We start from the raw sequence: 20,309 nt of genomic DNA, 5'->3' as shown, positions 1-20,309 counted from the left end.
AGTAATATATAAGTTAGCATTATGACCCAGCAATTCTACTCTTAGGTGTATACTCAAGTGAAAACATATATTCACACAAAAAACTTGTACATCAATGTTCATAGGAGCATTATTCATAAGAGCCAAAAGGTAGAAACAGCCTAACTGCCTGTCACCTGATTAATGGATAGATAAATGTAGTATATTTGTGCAATGAAATAATGATAGTAAAAAGGAATAAAGTACTGATATATTCTACATGGGTGAAACTTGAAAACATTATGCTAAGTGAAAGATGCAGACACTAAAGGCTAAAGGCACATATTGTATATGTGTATATGAAGTGCATAGACTAGGTATATCCAGAGACTGAGAGTGGATTAGTGGTTGCCAAGGGCCAGGGGTAGGGAAAATAGAGAGTGACTGCTTAATCGGTACTGGGTTTCCTCTGGGGTAATGAAAAAGTTCTAAAAGTGGATAATGTTGATAGCTGCACAACATTATGACTATACGAAAAACCACTGAATCGTGCAATTTAAAAGAGTGAATTTTGTCTTAATTTTTTTAAAAATCTACCAGGAAAAAAAGTGTGTGTCTGTACTCATATGTACACGAGAACAACTTATGTGAACCTTATTTCTAAAATAGAACTGCTTTTGCCATAGAAAGTTGAGAAGGCAAGAAGTACTGCACTAAAGAGACAAAGTTAAGATACTTTGGTCATGTGGGTCGAAATCAAGAGGTAGTTTGTGATCTTTTCCTTGGTATGTCATGGATGAGTCATTAATTTTGTAAATAGCCAGTTTCATGGAGATGACCTAGAAAAGCAAAAGAAGTCTTTATGATTATCATTTCCATGGGTTTCAGAGAACAGGAACCAGTTTACAAATAAGTTTTTTAGGCCTTAAGTCAATAAAGATGGTTTAATTTTTTTCTTCATACCTATAATTTAAAGTTATGAAGAACTCAATTCCCAGTAATTTTTTTTCTAGCCAACACAAGATGGTATTTACCTTCTAAAAAACATAATTACCATCGAAGAGTTGTCTGTTGAAGAAGTACATGAATGGATTATCTTTAACTTTCCTATACCAGATAACCTAACATTATTTTTAATTAAAAAAAAAGATATAATTCATATGCCATAAAAGTCACCCTCTAATTTTATTAGGAACCTATAGATATTTATATATTCCTTTATTAAAAACTTTTAGAGAATAGAGGTTCATATTATTTGAATGGTTTGTTATATTAGCATTTTAAGGGAAGCATGTGTGAATAAGACAAGAACCATAGTGGGGAAGAGAGACACTTATGTAACTGACACCAACACCAGCCTGAGAGTTATGCTATAGCAATAAGTTATGCTATAGCAATTAAAAGGAAGTGCAGGTGGGCACAGAGAGGGAAATGTTTATCCTACTGGGAAGACACAGTTCATGGAGGAGGATGGCATTTGAGTTGATCTTTAGAGGCGCTCTCAAATGTTGAAGAGGAGGATGAATTACCAGCCAACATGATAGAATATGCAAAGGCATGTAGGTCTGTGGGATGGATGTGATGGGAGGAGGTGGAGGGAAGGGAAGGTTGAGAGAACCGTGTCGTGAGGGCCCTGGTGCTATTTTGAGAAATTTGGATTTTATTCTGTGACACTTATTTAGCAGACGAGAGGCATAATCTGATGTGTCTGAGACTTGGTGTTGTGATAGAGTGTTGTCAAAGAGATAAGTTAGGAAGTATTTTAAAGATAAGCAGATGAACTAATGCACTGACTTTGAGACTGGAAAGAGAAGAATGCGATATTTTGGAAGCAGAAATCCGTGCATCTTGCTGAACAATGCAGAGGTTGAAGGAACAATTTGATCACCGGGGTGGAAATTTAAAAGTCGCATTCTACTCCATTTCCGATACTGATTTGTGATGGAAAATAACACCTGTACTACTAAAAATTTGGTAGGTTCAGAAGTCTTGAAGGTATCTTTTCCTTACCGTACATAAAAGACTTTAGAAACTTGACTATTTCTTAATTTTCTTTAATTTTTATTGCTTCTCAACTCTTACCCAATTGTCTAATCTTTGGATTTGTTTTCATTTGTGTATTTGGAAATGGTTGAATAGTCAACAATTTGGCTAAAGAATAGTCTTTTTGTTTCCAAATGAAACTGCCTCCCTATGCTGTTTTGTGTTTCATTTTAAACTTTTGTGTAGTGGAATAATAAAAGAAAGAATTGAAGGCATTGAGCATTGCAGTGTCAAGTATTGTATGCTGTCATTACAGGAAGTCATTGTGCCATCTTGAAGTTTCCCCTTAATAACATTTGGTGGTTTAGCTTGAAACTTCAAAAGTAAACATGGTAACTGTGTATAAGAAACAATTAGAAATGTCAAAAGAATCACATGCAGAATCATTTGATTTTGCTGTGTAAATTTAGTGGAGAATCCAATCCAGTAAGACTTTTTGCACATTTGCATAATAAAACAACTAATATAAGATTTGGCTGCCCTAATGTTTTTCATAGCTTATTTACAGGCATGATGGCCATTTTTGCTTGTTTGTTTGTAGCTCCCTTTAATAAGACATGTACCAAAGAGGGTGTTATAGTAGGACATAGTGATTTTATAAATAGGTGGAAGGAAGTACCACATTTGACAGAACTAGCTTCTAAAATATTGCGGTGTAAAATTTGCTTTTGTGCTTAAAATTTTAAGTATTAAATAATATTTAAAATAACATTTATTCAAAAGTAACTTAATAAAATTAAAAATACTTTATGGACATAAAATACAATTAAAAGTTTAAAAATCAGAAATGTAAAGAGCACTCTCAGTGAGTTTTTTAAAAGCAAGAATGATTTTATTGACTTGGTTTCTAAGGTAAACTTACTATTTGAGCCACTTTTTTATAAAATCAATTTCATTTTTAAGTATTTGAAATTAATTTTTGAGTAGGAAATATAAGGATATGGAACAAAATCCAAAAAGCACAAGAGTATAACAGTGAAAAGTAAGTTGTCACCCTATCCTTGAACCACTCAGCTCTCTTCCTTTCTTGTATATTATTCCAGAGATATTTTTCATTGTTTATTTTTAAATTCCTGTATCAAGACTTTGCCTCATACACCTGGTGGATAAATTGCTGCATAAGAAATATAGCTTTAGGCCCAGAACAACCTGGGGAAATAGCCAGCCCTGTCCTCCTAAGTATGGTTTCCAGCTCCATTATGTCTTTTTATTAAAGAGTATGTTTTTCTAGCTTCCCCTCCACTTAAGGCAGAGGTGTAGTAAGTGGGAGATGGTAATTGTAATTGTCTTTCACTCATATCTTACCCTAGACATTGACATAACTCTTATGAAATGATGCATGCTTACAAAGCAAATTCCAGCTGAGAAGTGCTCCCAGAAAAACATCCTCTAGTAGGGAGGGCAAAGAAGGGTTCAGGAATGAGCAGCCTTCTCTGTGTTTGTGCATCTACCCTGTAATGCCAGCTAGTAAAAATTACTTTCAATCTTTTAGTATTGGGCATTATTTTGTTGACTCTGCCTTTGGCCACCCAACAAATCATAAGATTTTCTCCTAAACTTTGGGATTATGTGATGCTAAATTTACTGTTACTAGACTCAGTTTCTTATCTTTTTCATGGTATTTAGAATGTACTTACTGTGTGGAAACTATAAATAATAGTCTTATATTCTTTTTTGGAGGAGCGGGGAGTCCTTCTTTAAAAATTTACAATGTATTTTTTTATTTTTGTACCAGTCATCTTTTATTGGGCATTATTCTCAATTAAGATAAGAAATAATTCAGTAATATTGAGTTCTTCAAAGAGTGGTGGCAGGCAAAGAAGGTCATGGTCAGGAATGCAAAGTGTGCTGTCCTCCTTGGGCCCTCTTCAGTGGTACTTGCATAGCCGCTTATGTTTGAGCTCCTTGTAGGAAAGGTAGTAGTTGAGAAGCATGTAAGCTGCCAGCACCATAGAAACAACAGCATGCTTCCCTTCTTCACAGTGACATACCTGTAATACTGGTAGTAACCTCTTTGAAATACTCCAACACTGCCTTTAGGGGTGAAATCTTGCATTAGTATTCTATTCATCTTAGCCCCTATTTTAACATCCATGAGTTTCTTCTTCACTGGTACAACTGATGCCATCTCGGAGTCCTGGGTGTTTACTGTCTTCCAGTATTTTTCTTTTCTTCTTTTTCCCAGTATTTTTCATTGTGGTAAAAACACATAACATTAAATTTACCATCTTAACCACTTTTAAATATGTAGTCACTGGTAATAAATACCTTCATAATGTTGTGTACCCATCACCACCATCCATTTCTAGAACTTTTCTCACCTTGTACACTGAAACTCCATCATTAAACAATAACTCCCTATTCCTCCCTCCTGTATTATTGGATCAGAAAAATTGTTTTAAGATCAAGGTTTTGGGTGATACAAAATCTGTTATTCTTGTACCTAATCAAGATTATAACTTGAAACTATACAGGTCTGTATTATGTAGTAAGGTTATGATTGACATTGAAGCCTCTGGAGTTGAGACCAGGGGCACAGAACCTGTAGCCTTCGACACATCTTTTAAAGTAAAGAGCCATATCCTCATTATAATTGGCAGGAACCTCACCCCTCAGCTGTGCAAATCTACGTTGTTGGGTCGGAGAGGAAGTTTGATAATTATGAGAGAGTTAGGAATCTGCAAAGTGGTGCTAGGCGACTTCTGCCTCCACCACCCAATAAAAAGGAAGTTTCCCCAGTAATAGATGTAGGGGCTCTCCAGGTTTGCAAATCTCTTTGGATGCTAAAATTCTTCCTTTGTGAATCATCTAGGCTTTCCGTTATGAGTGGAAGTGGAATTTTCTGTAAACTTTAAAGTTGGGAGAGTCAAATGGGAGTGAAAGATGGGGATGAAATCTAGACTCATAGAACTTTAGAAACCCCCATCTCATTTTATGTATGAAGGGCCTGGTCCGATTAAATGAAGTGACATGTTCAAGATAATATGTCACTTGTGGCTGATCTAGACTCACAACTGTCGTTCCTGACTCTCTACTGTATTTTTTCTACTTTATCACATTACTAGCCACCTTAACCCATTCATGCAGTTCTGAGGTGGGAGAATTCACCAGACACTTGACCTTCCCTAGAACATGATTTAGACTGAGAGACCTCAGTCCCTTATGGATTTGAAGCTGCTTTTCAAGAAATAGTACCTTTTTGTTTTTGTTTCTTTAAATCTTTTATCGAATTAGGGAAAGTTTTGTGAAAAATTCTTTAAAAAATCTGGAACATAATGAACTTTCTTGTTACCTTGACAAAAAGCTATGCTGGTCCTCTGTATATTCCAGTTTAGCATGCTCACCACTGAAGCAAGTCATGTACATGGTAAATGTTTCTGACATGTTTAGGAATGTTAGATTGAAATTTCAAACTAGTTGTATTTGGCTGCCTTAAGTTTTCCTTTTGGAAGAGAATATATTATTTTAAATGAGAAACAGTTCTACCTTCCAATGAAAAGGAACATTTTTAGGTCATTTGTTTGAGTAAAATAGACTATAGAACTTATGGCCTTAATTTTCCATTATTTTCAACTAAATGGGCCATTAATTAAGGCACAGTGAAGGAAGAAATCTGTCATATTAGAAATGTTAGTGTTTTAATCTAATTTCTTTTTTTTATTAAGCTTATTGGGGTAACATTGGTTAATACAATTATATAATTTTCAAATGTACATTATAATTTGTCATCTATATATAATCTAATTTCGTGATGAAACTCATTTATCAAATAAGATTTTTAGCTATCAAGAATGTATTTTATTTATGTTGCATCATATCAAGGGCTTTAATTAGAATCTATCAGATTTGTTTTTATTTTTTTTAATGTTTTGCTATGGTGTTTGGTTCATGACAATAGTTTTAGAAGGCAGTTCTCAAGATAGCATGGTATTTTCAAAATAAGGCCTTTTTAAATACATCCTATTATTATGGTAGGGATCTAAATAAAATATAATTGCTTTTGATCTTACTATGAGTATAAAAGATGTCTTTTGAATCTACTTTAAAATCAGTTTTAATGGGAATAGGTCCAAGATCAGGTACTTACTGGAGAACTTTGAATTCAGTGTTTTATTTATTAAGTTGATTTAAACTGTTTGGAGACTATGTTTCATGGCGACAGTTATATTTGAAGTCTCGTAGGTCAGTTTTTATGAAAACTGTGTAACATTTAAGTTAATATCAATATTTTTTAAAAGCTTCTACTGGTGCTTTTTTCTAGATTTTGGTTTATAGAGAATAAAATGTCTATTAAATGGAAACTTTAATTACCTGAAATTTCTTGAGTCCTCTAATGTGGGAGGACCAAATGTTTAAGAACACAAGTGGATTTCAGGGCTGTATTGGAAGCAGTAACCTCCACGTGCATCCTGAAGTCAGTGCACATTGATACAGTATCTTCCGTAGTCTTATGTACTTAGAATCAGTATTCAGAATGAAAACCCTCATATCTTCTTTCAATTTTATTTTTTAACAACCATTGACATACAATATTATGTTAGTTTCAGGTGTATAACATAACGATTAGACATGTATATGCCTTACAAAGACCCTAATATTGTGTACAAGTCTTAAGCAGTAAAGATAAATATGTCCATGAAAGTATATGAAACCAGAAGTTAGAGTGATGGCTTTTAAGATTGGGAGGGGGGAGAACATGGAAGAGAAGACTACATTTGTTTGGCTTATTACTATAAGAACTGACACCTATTTGTCATTTCTTATCAGAATAATTAATAACATGGGTTTCCCCAAGGTGTTTTTCTTTTGATCATCAACTATATTTTCTTTTAAGAGGTTTAATCATAAGGGTTTGGGCCTTGTGTTCAGGGATGACTTTGATAGAGGTGGATGGCTTTTGTACAAACAACCTGCATAGTTTGATTTGAAGTCTCATAGGAAGGCCCTAGACTACTACTGTCCCCTCCCCAAAAAGACATACGTAATTTTAAATTCTCTAGTAGCCACATTTCTAAAAAAAAAAAAGTGAGAAATTAATTTTAAAAATATATTTAACATGATTTAAAAATATTATCTTTCAACATGTAATCAATATTAATAAAATATCGATTTATTGAAATATTGAGTCAATGAAAAAATAATGAAATACTTCACTTTTTTATATGCCAACTCTTTGAAATCCTGTGTGTATTTTACATTATAGCACATATCAATTCAGACTAGTCACATTTCAAGTACTCAGTAGTCACATGTGACTAGTGGCTACCAAATTGGAGAGCACATCTTAAAACATCTTTCTCTTTTGTCCCACATCAGTGTTGAGGAGTCTTCCACTAGATGTTTATTTTGGGGGACTAAAGTCTTGCCATTCCTACGTGTACTTTTCTATAATTCAATGGAAAATGAAACATTTCAGAGAGAATAAAAACATTAAACCATTCTCTATCATGATAGTTTTAATAATTTTTTTGCCTTTTTAATGTGATAACCAATAATTAATACTGCTAAAGAAATGAAAATGTTTTTGAATGAGAACTTTAGAGGGCAAATTCAGTTGGTTGTGCTTAAGTGAGGAGAGCTGAGCTAGAAAGGAAGAGTCAGCATTGAGTAGTCCAAATAAGACAGGTTTTGCTATCAGACTGATTTAGAATCCTATTGGCCCTGAGCAAGTTACTTAACTTCTCTGAGCCTTTTTACTTTATTTATATGTAGAACTGGGATAAAACTATCTCTTAAGTTGCTATGAAGATTAAATAAGATTACATATATCAAGTATGTCCTATGTATTCGGTACATATGACGTGCTCAGAAAATATGTGTTGAATAAATAAATGATTGTTGTTTATTTACCCCTTCCACTCCCAAATCCCTGCTTCTGAGAAAGGAAGGGGAAGGAGGCATACCTAAAATGAATGTTGAAATATAATAAGACAGCCCATTTACTGTATTGACTAGGATTCAGTGTTTGTCCAGAATAAAGTAGTCCCTAAGCATTGTGGTTAATTGAGATTTTAATTTAGCACCATTATCTGAAAGGTTCACAAAGTAATGATATGAAACAGTTCATACTCTGCATTGTTTACATATTAAGAGATTAATTTTACCAATTTTATTTCAGTATACTTATTCCATTAATCAGTAAAAATAGCATCTGCAAATGTTTCTAAATTTGTTTCAATTATTTAAGTGAAAAAATCTCAGTTACTAAAGATAATTCTTTTCATCTTTTCCTAGATAGGATAAAATGCGTCATTTTTCCATTTCTTTAAAAGTTTTATCACAGGGGCTATTAAATTTGGAATTTAAACATGTTTTGCATCTACTTTGGAAGGCTAGCCTACTAAGTGATAGTATACTGATGATTGTAAACTTCTGTGGTAATTGGAACTAAAGAAAACTTTTCTAAATGGAAGAAAAACTACCACTTTGTGACTTAACTTTACATTATAATGCAAAATACCTTTTGTTCTTATTCATGCATTAACATCATTTGTATTTTTAGATAGAATGGGGACTTATTATGACATTAGCTATATGGCGTGATGGTGTGTGTTCTGAATCTAGTTTGGAGGACGGAGTTTTCAATCATACACATATATTTGTTTTGTTTTGCTTTTTGGGAGTTTTCTTTGAAATTTTGGGCCTCATTGAAATGGGAAAGCTTGGAGTTCTGAATAGATGATTAGATTAGATATGAACTTTTCAAAACTTTATACTCATGCAGTGTGTAGGCTGCATGTATGGTAATGCTCTTGGAAATCAGTCACATTTGAAAGTCTAGTTCTTTGCCAACAGCATCTCGTTGCACTTTATATTATATACTTTGAAAGTACTTTTTGAATTGCAAAAAAAACCCAAACCATATGACATAGACTTTTCTTACCTGATTGAACGTTGTTTACAGTTGCAGTTGAACTTTAACAAATAACATAGCCAAAAGCATAATTGTCCAAATGCATGGATTATCATGACACCTCAGAGATAAAGGATTCTTATAATTTTCAGCTTTCTGAAATTGTCCAGACTTTTACCTTATGCTAGTAACCCCTCTCAGAGGTCTTATTATTAAACACTGTAGAATTTCGAAGGTCCTGACCTGATTGGAATACATCCTACTAATGGGCAATCAAGAAATGTGATTGGCAGCTCCCTGCTGCTCTTACTGTATATATTTTTGTCATAGCTGACTGTGAGCTTTGGATATATAGGTATGACTATAGTATTCTAGGGCTTAGCAACCTCAAGAAGATTTGTGAGATGAATTTAAGTGGCATGGATCTAAGCTAAACTGTGAACCAGACAAATACATCTTTGGTTTTCTTAAGAAATCCTTCTCAGCACCTCCTTTTTAGCTTTCCTTTGCTTTATTTCCTCTTGACTTTCTAGGTGGCTAACTGGTCTCAGATAATTCCTGTCGAAATGTTAGCTGATAATTTCACTGCTTTTTCAGAGACTTTTGTATTTTAAAAGTAAGATCTTTTAATAACAAGGCTTTTAAGGTCCCTCGCAGAACTGTGGAATAACAAATATTAGGGTAGATTCTTTGGACTTAGAACAGGTTTGGTGCCAGGATTGTAGAGCCCAATTGTCCAATACAGTAGCCACTAGCTGCTGTAGCTCTTGGCCACTCGAAATATAGCTAGACTTAATTGAGATGTGCTAAATGTAAAATACATACTAGATTTTTAAGACTTAGTATGAGAAAAAGAATGTAAAATAACTCAATGTTTTATATTTATTACAGGTTGAAATGGTGATATTTTGGGTTAAATAAAATATATTAAAATAATTTCACCTGTTTCTTTTTACTTTTTTAATGTGGCTACTAGAAAATGAAAAAGCATTTTTGGCTTGTGTTTTATTTCTCTTGTACAATGGTGTTATAAAGACAAGAGTTTATGTTGTGGTCTTACTATTGGGAGTTTGCAGAGGTTTGGGAAAATGCTCCCTTGGATGCCTTAGCCACAGTGAGTCCAGCTGACTTGGCTGGGCCATGTTGTACTACAGGGCTGTTTTGAGAGCTATTGCCAGCAAGCTCTAACTCTCCTAATTCATGAGGTATTTTTTTTAAATTACTCCGCCCACCACCTCTAATTGTCACTAACTTCTGACCAGCTTCTTCTTTGAAGACAGGTGATTGAAAAAATTAAATTTATAGCTACTATTTATCGGGCATCTACCATGTATCAGATACTGTGCCAAGTACTTTAAGTAAAATCTTGAATACTCACATAAAATATCGAATCCTCAAACAGTTCTGCAAGATTGATAGAAGATAAAGAAAGAGATTCAGATATATCGTGATTTTTGCCCCGGGTCAGCTAGTAAGTGGCAGAATCAGGATTCCAACCCAAGTATGATTCTAGAGGCATTGTTCCTTCTGCTATATTATGCTCTCCTCCTGTTTTCCAGTAACTGTGTGTGTCCTTTAGCACAAAGCAGAGTGCTATATATGAAGGGGTCTCTTGCCAAATGGTGTTGACTGATCGTTGAGTTGTTTTCCTTTGTCTTGGTGAATGACTTCAGTACCCCTCAGTCCAGGCCACACTGTTCCCCTCTCTGGTACCTAGTGAGTGGCCCATTAGTGAAGAGACTTTTTGACAGCCTGTTGAACAGGATAGATCATCTAAAACCTTCATGTGAAAGAGTATCTTTTCCACCTTGAAACTCAGAGTATGTTTCAGATACCTTCAGGAAGAAATACAAGAAGGATCTCCTTCTCTAAATGCCAGGAATATCACATCTTAGATTTCAGAGACCGGCCATAGAAGGAAAGGGCTTTTTATAGACAAAGAGGGTTGAAGTAAAATAATGAGATAGAATAAGCATGTTGAGCTGGATAAGTCTTGTATAATCCTAGGTCATCTCTTAATGGCTGTGTCCTTGACATTATTGCATTAAGACTAAGAGGAAAGAGAAGTAGTCCATATGTTGGCATGCTGGTCTGTAAATTAGAGTAAATGTAATCACAATTCATGAGTGCTCTGGGAAGTTGGATGCTGCATTTACTCACCACTGCCTTTACTTAGAGTCAAGCAGGTGGTGGCGACTGGAACGATAAGGAGAGAAAGAAAAACAAAGGTTCAAAGAGTAAAGCTAGAATGGAGGTGGGCCGCAGGGAGATTTGGGCAAGTTCAGACTGTAAAGCTCTTTTTATACATATATATGCACATTATATTTATAATAATAAAAGCTATGTAAACTGTAAAATACTATTATTTAATGGAAGAAACTCTGATGTACTAGACAGAAAATAAAACTCCTGACTAGGCAGTATGGATTCAGTTTTCCTAGCCCTACTGTTACCCTAACCAGGTAACCTTAGGAAATTATAGAATCAAAGATCGTAATTGTCTTTCTCCATATCTGGCCTTTCTTCATGATCTAATAAGATTGTGATGACTTTGAAACACTGTGTGTGCCTCTGTGCTGTATACATGCTGCTGCTGTTTTTAATACAATTAATTATTTACTCATCACCTGGAGTACTGCCTATATGAAACTTCATTGCGAGGGAAAAATGTATACCTAAGAGCACTCACTCACATTATGATTAAAAGAACTTAGAGTTAAATTAAACGGCCAGCATAAATAGGGCTAATTTGGCTCTCATCCCTACGCTTTATAAACGGGACAGTGGCAGCCTTGTGGATGAAGGAAATGTGGACCCAAGTACTTGTTTAATTTAATCTTTCATCCCTTTAACCCCTTTTAAAACTTGACTTTTGTAAGTTGGTTATATAATGCATGAGCACGAAAGCACACAGATGGTGTTTCTCTTTTAAGTGAAAAGCCCTATTGAATAGCTATTTTTTACAAAAAGATTTGATATATTCATAGCAATAAACCTGGTTTGCATTTCTTTGAGGCTCATGGTCTTCAACTTCCGACCTGGTAAAGGGTTGCTATAACTACCAGATGTCAGTCTTTCTTAATCCAGAGTTAGATGCCAACAGAATAGATGTAAGCAGAATTAAGCACAGAATTCGAAGTATTATTTAAACTGCTCATTTATCAAATTTAGTATAAAGAAGACACGTTGAATATATTCACTTTACAATTGTTTGGGTCTCAGTGCAGTCCCAGAATGCATTTTTAATTTGCGTTCCATGTTAAATTCCGGGTACAGGGAGATTTTGCCAAGTGCCAGTTTGAAATTTACTTGGGATTCATCCAGCTGGCAGATCAATTTTACTAATCAGATGAGTCCATTTCTGGGGAATAGAATTTCATAGGAGCAGTGTTCTTATTTTTATAGTAACTATACTTCAACTTTTAATTTAGAATTCTCATGGGCTTTATTAAAATGCATATAGTATAAACATTGTAATATATATAGTGCAAATACTTCATGCATTTTCATACATAATAAGTAACAGACACAATAAGTTCAGCGTGCTGTACTCATTTGTTTTTCATTTCTATATTGAGTTCCTGGGATCACAACTTGCTTCCTCCATAATCGCTATGAACAAGAAAGATACTGAAGTGGAGATGGGTTAAACCTGATAACTCTAGGCAACTAACTGTGTAGAATAAACTCTAATACTCCGAGGTTAGCAGGCAGGTAGTCAAAGACCACTTGGCACAAATGAGGAAGAATTCAGACCTCACAGGTGGGGATTAGACCTAAAGAACTAATATGGGTCCTTTGTAAGATTAACCCTGTGTAAGTGTAATACATTGTCACATTAGAAACCTCATGCCCCAGCATAGCATTTCCCACAGTATGTTTTGCAGATCATTAGTTCTAAGAGATTTCTCAAGAAAAGCAGTTCCAAATACGTTTGGGAAACTACTTTCTGCACTCTTTCTCATAATGTATATTAGCATAGCAGAGATTGAGAAGTATTGCCAAGGACCAGGTTTACCTTTAAAAAAAATTCAATGTATCTCGAATTAAATATGTCACATAGACCAAGGCAATCAGTCTCTCTAGTAAGATGTATTAATAACCTATGAAACTCTTGTTTCTTAGAATACACTTGGGGAATCAGTGCCCTTAAAAAATATTAGCAGATCTCAGAGTTTATTTTTGTGATTACTTTTTTTTAATCACAAATAAAATTATATTTGGCAGTTACAGATATCTCAGCCTGGAGGATATAATGGTCATGTTTAAAATTTTTCTTTTAAAATCTGTATTATAAGTCAGTTTTACATAGAAATGTTCATTTCTGTGGAGTATGTCTTTAAATTTATATTGATGTTATCTTTGGGGGGCATTTTGTGGTTTTTGTAAACATAATTTTCCTTATTTAAAAATTTACACTTACTATGGATAGGCTAGAAATTTTTTAACAAGCTATTTTCTAATTTAAATTATATATTTTTCAAGAATAAAATAAAACATAATTGTTTTAAATTCAACTGTTAGGTAAAGAGACATTTTAGTAGCAGTTTACCTAATCTGTAATTGTTTTCATTTGAACTGGAAAGAAGACCAGAGATTTCAATAACCCAAGATACTGTCATAATTAATTCTATTTCGAGACTGTCAACTTAGTAACACTCTAAGCATAAACAAATTACTTATCTATACCGAAGCCTACTATTTATATTCTCTAACTTGAATATACATCAAGGATTTTAAGCATTTCTTTGCTTTCCATGAATTCTTTAAATGTGACATCTGAGAATGGTTTTTAAAATGTTACAGCTAAATGTGGATCTTGAATCATCCCCAGGTTGGAAAACTGGAAAGTTATGTCATATTGTGAGTAATAGAAAATACTAAATATATTCAAGCTTCTAAGTTTGAGCCAGAGCATAAATTAAATTAAATCAAAAAAGCTTAACCAGCCATGTTTCAGGTTTTGGGACATGTAATGTATAAATGTAACTTCTTACTGGAAAAGAAATAGTTCTTTTACCATTAACCACCAAACCAAACCATGAGACAATGTTTTATTTTCAGTTGTATTTGGAAGACCATGTATCTGTTAGCTTTGGCTTGCCTTTTACTGAATAACTAAAAATGGTCTGTTTAATGCTAAGTAGTATTTATGACTAGGCCATCAAAACCCAGATGGAGTTGAGGTGGGGATTCTTCATACTAAACTATAAAATGAACATTTTTTCCTTAGCGTTATATTAGACAGTACTATATCCTTAAACTTACTCTTTTATGGAACATAACATCATCTTCTGGAACATATGGATCATCTATGGTTTCCTTTTTTTAACGGGTAATAACTCTTCTATTCCTTTTCCATCCCCATTCCCCAACCCCACCCCATCAGCATTGGAATTCTTTATACTTCCTCTAAGTTTTGATATTTCTCATGTGAACGTCTTCATTTATAGTTTAGAAATTACACCTTCCTTTTAAAAGTTGTCACATTTAAATTTTTTGATACAGGCGTACGTCAGAGGTGTTGCAGGTTCCGTTCCAGACCACTGCAGTAAAGCGAGTTGTACTCTTTTTTTGCCGGCAGAGAGGCCTACCATCAATTTATTTTAAAAAAAATCTGTAAAGCGTAATAAAACTTGATATGCCTGTAGATGTTTCCCACTTTGTGGAGTACTGTCATATATATGATCTTCTAAATTCAAATTGGCTTTTTAAGGTATGAGAATATTCCATAGAGGGATAGACAGATCATTGCCTAGAAATGGAAAGTAGTGTCGTGACTAGCCTGCTGGAGTTAGAAGTTAGGTGAGGAAAAACAGACTATCCCTCTTCGAGCAACTGTTGCTTTAGCCACAGACAATACAGACTCTTTCTGTTATTTGACTTCCTACCTGGGCTATCGTGTTCTTTGCTTTCCAGAAGTGACCTAGTACTGAACTCTAAGGACGAGCAGGTGGGTTTTCTGGGGGATGGAGAGTTACGGAAACATCAGGTGCATCATAAAGAAAGAAAATGCTAGTTGGAAAAAAGAATTTTCAGAGACGTTAGGGGTTGTATAGTTGAGCTTTCTCATTTTGCGCAATAAGAAATGAAACATTTCCTGGACTTGCCCAAGGTCATAGAGCTAGTCCGTCACAGGTCAGTGGACACCGTTTCCATCTTGCCTCAAGGTTTATGCTGCTCTTTGACACTGGCACACAGGGAAGTTTTGTGGCACCCTCAGGTGATAACTAGCCACAGAGTTCAGCTTCTTCAGAAATTAATAGTATATAATATTTAGTTTTTAAATGATAATGTTTTTGTTTTCAGTGATTTAAAAATTTATGAAATTCAAAGAAATTGACATAATAACATACTGTGTGCATGTGTGTGTTCAGCACTATTTTTTAAAATAATTTCTTTCTGACTGTAAAATAATACAAGCTCATTGTAAAATGTTTAGAAAATATAGATACGTTAGTAAATAAAAACCAGCAATAAACCACCTAGAGATAGCCTGTTATCGTTGGGTAAGCTATCTGTGCTTATAAAAACATCTCCAAAATTCAGTGACTCAATGCAGCGATTTACTTTTCATTATTTTCAGTTCAGTGTGGATTGGGAGTGAGAGGGTTTGTCCTGAGACCCAGACTCATTCATCCAGTGGCTTCATCCCCCAGGCCTTCGAATCCTGCATTTTTTCAGCAGCCAGTAAGTGAGGGAAGAGAGAGACCATGAAGGAATCCATAGTAGTTTTTAAGAACTAGCACCCGACCTGGGACAGCAGTGTAAAAACAATTTTGTGTCTTGTTGTATTAAAACATTTATTTATCATTTGCCCCTAGTCATGAAGTGTTATTGGAATACTATGCGGCCCTTACGACTGTCTTATTAACTATATTGTTTTTAAACATATGTGCAAGATAGCTTTTGTGCTCTAGCTGCTCTTTAAAAACTCATTCTCTTTATGCCCTCTTTCTGAAGGTTTGTGTGTATGTTAAAATGCTTTGTATTCCTTAACTCAGTTCTACTCCAAAGAATTTACCAACAATGCAAATGTAAAAAGTTATATGCATAAGGATGCAGATTATATCTATAAAATAGTAAAAAACCTGAACATGTTTAAAAAGGCCGGGTCAAATAAATTTTGGTTACTACTTACGATATTGAAATACAATGCAGCTATTAACAATGATGGTTTTTAGTTGCTTAGAAGGATGTCACAAGTGAGACAAGTAGGTTATAGAGTAGCATGTGTAGCAGGTAAAATTGAATATATGAATGCATGTGTGTATGTGAAGGGATTGGTATCTTTATGTTTGTATGAGGATGTTCACCAGAATGTTAACAGTGATTGTCTGAGTTAGATTTGTGGTGATTTTTTTTAAGTTTTCAAAAATGTTTTAGTAGTTTTTAGTTTTAACTGTGAATTATTTTATAAAAATCAATAAACTTAGTGAAATTATTAGAATATAAAATGTGTTCTGTTTATTTACATACTGATTTATTTAGATTTTCTCTGTTGTATGTTTTCAGTCTCAAAGTTATACATTCTTCTAATTATTATGGGACAAAATTATAAAGTCACATTCGACCTGTAGAGAAAGTCCCAGTGTACTGAGAGCTCCAGGTTCTGTATGTCATGATCTTTTGCCAGTGAAGAGCAAGCTTAAATGCTGAACTTCAGACATCAGAACTATGTTCATTTAGGGACTGTGAGCCTTATTTCATAGTATATTCTTGGGCTATTGCTATATTCTCTTACTGAACTATTTCTTATAGTTATTGTCATGAGTTCCTTCTATTTACTACTGGATCCAAACCTGTCCATTATATATTTTCTTAGAAAATGGACTTGGTCTGTAATTATAGGTAAAATGTGCATACAGGACCTGAAGTAACTCCAGGAGCCCATAGTCATAGCCCTTCCCTCGGCTACCTCCCTTCTTTTCCTTTCCCCAGCCCTTCCTCACCTTTCACAGGTAACAGGTACCCAAATACTTTTTATGATTCTGTTTTTTAGTGTTTAGGCTTTTTTCTTTGAAAGATGATATCTTACTCAAGTTCGAGAAATGCTGCTTTAAGGAATTTCTAGAGATATGTGGGAGATGGGGGAAGAATTTCTGTACCTCATTATTTATAAGAGAAAAGCTTGCATGAGCACTGTCTAATGTTAAAATAAGTAAAACCCAAAACACTATATTAATTATTGCTGTGTAACAAATTACCCCAAAACTTAGCAGTTGAAGACAATAAACATTATTTCATAATTTCCGTGGATTGGGAATCCAAGAACAGCTCGGCTGGGTGGTTCTGGCTCAGGATCTTCCTCAAGGTTGCAGTCAAGCTACTGGCTGGGGATTCAGTCATCCGAAGGCTTGACTGGGGTTGGAAAATCTGCTTCCAAGCTCACACACTTGTTGTTGATGTACCTTAGTTCCTCACGAGCTGGAAAGCCTCAGTTCTTTGCCACATAAGACTTGCCACAGGGCTGTCTGAGTGTCCTTAAGATCTGACAGCTGACTTCCCCCAGAACAAATGAGTAGGTTGTGTGTATATGTCTGTGTGTGGGGCGGTGGGGGGCGGGGGTAGATTTGTCAGAGGGAGGGAGGTAGAGAGAGAGAGGGAGGGAAGGAGAGAGAAAGGGAGAGAGAGAGGATCCAAGATGGAAACCACAGTCTTTTTATAACCTAATCTTGCAAAGATATCATCACTTTATCATAATGCTTTTGCTTTCTCTCAGACCAGTCATGATACAGTGTGAGAGGGGACTGTACAGGAGTGCGAATACCAGGAAGGTGGAGACATGGGGCATCTTAGAGGCTGCTTTCCATAAACATCAATGCTGCTTTTAGATCACTCATTAGGGAAGTTAATTTTTTCACAGATTTCCAATTTGTATCTTATAATAAGATGTTAGACATTGCCAGAGATGCTTGAGTGAAGTTTGGGTGAGAATATACTCAGTGGAAAATGTGATGCGGCTCTTTTCTCAACCTAGTGAAGAAAGATTATGTAAAGCTTTTGCCAAGATTGAGAGGTGATTAATGGACCAGCTTAACTGAAACATGATTGAACAAACTGACACTGGCAGGATTACACAGCACACTTTAACCAATTATTATTATATGTATACTTGTGCAGTAATTTTTTAATGGTTATCCATAATTAGGAGCAGTTAATTGCAAATTTAACTACTCATTATTCCATCGCCATGTAAAGCAAATAGTTTTATAGCAAAGATTATATCATGGAGAAATTTATATACCATGTTAAGGAATTTGAACTTTATTCTTTGGGAAATGGGGAGTTATTGAAGGATTTATAGGAAGTGGAGTGATGTGGTCAGATTTTGTTTTTAAAATCTCATTTGGCAACACTATTAAAAGGAGATTGAGGGGTGAAATGTTGAAAACAAAAAGATTTTTATAATATTCCAGGAGAGAGAAAACGAGGGCCTGAAGTAAATTAATAATCTCAGGGATGCAGTGGAAGAGGCTGGCCTAAGAGGAAAAATGGTAAAATCAGAAGGAATTGGTTACTACTTGGATGTGGGAGGTGAAAATCAGGCTAAAGAAACTCGTAGGTTTCTGGCATGGAGGAGGAAAACTGGGACAAAGAGCTCTATCTCTGTAGGAGAATGTGTGGGTAATGCGAGTTTTGTAGTTCAACATTTGAAGGTTGAGAGACTTGGACAGCAGTGGGAGGTATAAAGTGAGCAGTTGGATATACAGATCTGGAGCACAAGCATGAAATTTGACAGGACTGGAAATACAGATTTGTGGATTCTGAGAGGAGAGATGATCGTTGGAGTTGCAGGAGACAGGCGAGGTCATCCAGTGAATGTGCTGAGTAAGAGAGTATGCCAAGAACAGAACTTCGTTGAATATGAAGGTACTATAAAATCATTCTTATAGCCACAATCGTAGTAAGAAAATGCCACTGTAGGGATCCCTTCGAATCCCAGGTTACATTGATTGAAATAACAGGATTCCTGTGTGACTTCGAACAAATTACTGAAAATCTCTGAGCCTAGTTTCTTCATCTGTAAAATGAGAGGATTGGTTCAAATCAGCGGTTGTTTCTCAATCTTTTTTCTGCTGGATTTTGTGTAACGGGATGTTCTCATGCACATTTCCAGAGGTGCATTCAGAATTTCATTGCTCTGGCTCATTATCATACAAGAAATGTTAAGTAAATGAGAAGCTATGTTAATGTAAAGATAACATTGGGTCTGCTCCATTATATATTTCAAAAGGCAAATATTTCACAAATTTGAGTACTTAATCAGCAACAAGTTACTTGTGATAGATATTCCACAGCTTATTGCCATATACCAAGGAAACCAGACTTAAAACCTCCAATCTAGTTCAATCACTTTCTAAACTCTTTTTGGGGGTCACAGACCACTTGAGAATCTGATCAAAGCAATGGGCTCTCCCCAGAAAAGTACACATATAATTTTTTGTATTTAATTTGAGAGAATTTAAATTTTTCTAAAGCATACCCATGAAATCTTTTGGGATTCATGGACCCTTTGTTAAATTCCTTATCTAGAAAAATCTCCTCCTTGAAGATTTGATGACTTTCTATGCTGCAAAAGGAGCCCTCATTTTTAAAAATGTACTTTGTGCTTAGGTAATTGTAGGTAAGGAATTCTGTAGTAGTTTTAAAATAGTTTTGTTTCTTAAAGGCATTATTGTTTATACGAAAGCTTGCCACATGATATTCTGTGGGCAAACTAGAACCATATTAACATTAAGAATAAGGTAATTTAAAACAATTATATTAAAATAACTAGTTAGTTCTTTTAAACTAACATTCTATATTCTCTTCTGGGGAGGGAGGCAGTGAGGGCAGTGGTAGCAAGGCATCCGGAAGGTGACAAAGAGCCCAGGCAGGTAGGAGGTTTGACTAGTGTAAAAGTATTTTTGTTTGTTCATGACAGTATGTTGTTAGTCAGTCTTGCTCAAGTGACATGGAGGTGTCTGGGTGAGTTGAGAAATAACCCTAGAAATCTTTTTACCAAAAAACTCTTGCTTTAAAAAGAGAAAAAATAATTCATCTTAATTAAAGTAATGCTATTTTTAATCAGGAAATATTCTGGAGTAACATAGGATGTGGTTTTAGTTTAGAATCAGCACACTAATTAACAATACTAATAATAATTTTGCTCGTAACTGAGTTTTGTCTCCTACGTTTTTTCACTTCTTAGACTCAGGAACCACTTCTAATTATCTAGATAATGACAAATAAGTACGACTTAAACAATTGCCATCATTCAGTTATGTCATAAGAAAACTTCCATTAGATGGTAAAATAATTTGATTTTGTTCTTTGTCTAATATCCACATACCAAAGAAAATTTAATTTTGATCTAAGCTAGTTATTAAAACTTTGAGAAAAAAGTAAAATGCATATATATGTTTATATATGTTTACTTTAGAGTTTTAACAGGTTACTTTTTCTTTTCTTT

General features: G+C 34.7%; 1 protein-coding gene and 1 pseudogene across 5 annotated transcripts in view; one reads left to right on the top strand and one right to left on the bottom strand.

Annotated features, from left to right (window-relative positions):
- Positions 1-20,309, top strand: part of ADD3 (adducin 3) — a 114,605-nt gene that overhangs the window by 14,614 nt on the left and 79,682 nt on the right. The gene's annotated exons all lie outside the window — the stretch shown is intronic.
- Positions 3,870-4,129, bottom strand: LOC111742230 (annotated as a pseudogene).

Source organism: Pteropus vampyrus, unplaced genomic scaffold, assembly GCF_000151845.1.
Source record: "Pteropus vampyrus isolate Shadow unplaced genomic scaffold, Pvam_2.0 Scaffold89, whole genome shotgun sequence".
Classification (NCBI taxonomy): Eukaryota; Metazoa; Chordata; class Mammalia; order Chiroptera; family Pteropodidae; genus Pteropus; species Pteropus vampyrus.
This window is presented reverse-complemented; position numbering and strand designations above follow the sequence as displayed.